This window comes from Nicotiana attenuata, unplaced genomic scaffold, assembly GCF_001879085.1.
Source record: "Nicotiana attenuata strain UT unplaced genomic scaffold, NIATTr2, whole genome shotgun sequence".
NCBI lineage: Eukaryota > Viridiplantae > Streptophyta > Magnoliopsida > Solanales > Solanaceae > Nicotiana > Nicotiana attenuata.
Window position 1 is genome coordinate 154278 of NW_017670602.1, and position 1384 is coordinate 155661.

The 1384-nt window shown below is 40.9% G+C and overlaps 1 pseudogene; it reads left to right on the top strand.

The window, feature by feature from the left end:
• The window catches only part of LOC109241406, a 4628-nt pseudogene extending 3478 nt beyond the window's left edge, over window positions 1-1150 (top strand).
• Window positions 1151-1384: the final 234 nt, after the last annotated feature.

Genomic DNA, 1384 nt, shown 5'->3' on the forward strand with positions numbered 1-1384 from the left:
GTCAATCGATTGGAGAACCGGGTACTCAATTAACATTAAGAACTTTTCATACCGGAGGAGTATTCACGGGGGGTACTGCAGAACATGTGCGAGCCCCATCTAATGGAAAAATCAAATTCAATGAGGATTTGGTTCATCCGACACGTACACGTCATGGGCATCCCGCCTTTCTATGTTCTATAGACTTGTATGTAACTATTGAGAGTGAAGATATTCTACATAATGTGAATATTCCACCCAAAAGTTTGCTTTTAGTTCAAAACGATCAATATGTAGAATCAGAACAAGTAATTGCTGAGATTCGCGCAGGAATATCCACTTGAATTTTAAAGAGAAGGTTCGAAAACATATTTATTCTGATTCAGACGGAGAAATGCACTGGAGTACCGATGTCTATCATGCACCCGAATTTACATACGGTAATGTTCATCTATTACCAAAAACAAGCCATTTATGGATATTATTAGGAGGGCCGTGCAGGTCCAGTCTAGTCTACCTTTCGATCCACAAGGATCAGGATCAAATGAATGCGCATTCTCTTTCTGGCAAGCGAAGATATACTTCTAACCTCTCAGTAACCAACGATCAGGCGAGGCAGAAATTATTTAGTTCGGATTTTTCTGGTAAAAAAGAAGATAGGATTCCTGATTATTCAGACCTTAATCGAATCATATGTGCTGGTCAGTATAATCTCGTATATTCGCCTATTCTCCACGAGAATTCTGATTTATTGTCAAAAAGGCGAAGAAATAAATTCATCATTCCACTACACTCGATTCAAGAACTCGAGAATGAACTAACGCCCTGTTCAGGTATCTCGATTGAAATCCCCGTAAATGGTATTTTCCGTCGAAATAGTATTCTTGCTTATTTCGATGATCCTCGATACAGAAGAAAGAGTTCGGGCATTATTAAATATGGGACTGTAGAAACGCATTCAGTCATCAAAAAAGAGGATTTGCTTGAATATCGAGGAGTCAAGGAATTTAGGCCAAAATACCAAATGAAAGTAGATCGATTTTTTTTCATTCCTGAAGAGGTGCATATCTTGCCCGGATCTTCTTCCATAATGGTACGGNTGTGGTCACTTCTACCTCAAACGGAGTTGGCGTGGCTGAGGGCGTTGTTACTTCGACCTCAAACGCAGTAGATATGTGGCTATCTCGAGTTCAATCAGTGTTTGAATCCGTTCTACAATAGGTGTGAGGGTGACTGGAGATGTTTTAGGATCATCTGCGGCGTGCAGCCCGATCCAATAATATACTGCTGCGGCATGCAGCCCGATCCGTGTAAATATATATACTGCTGCGGCGTGCAGCCCAATCCAATACATATCAAATACCCTCACAATGGGGTTCTCAACCCCTCTCAGTCAATATAAACT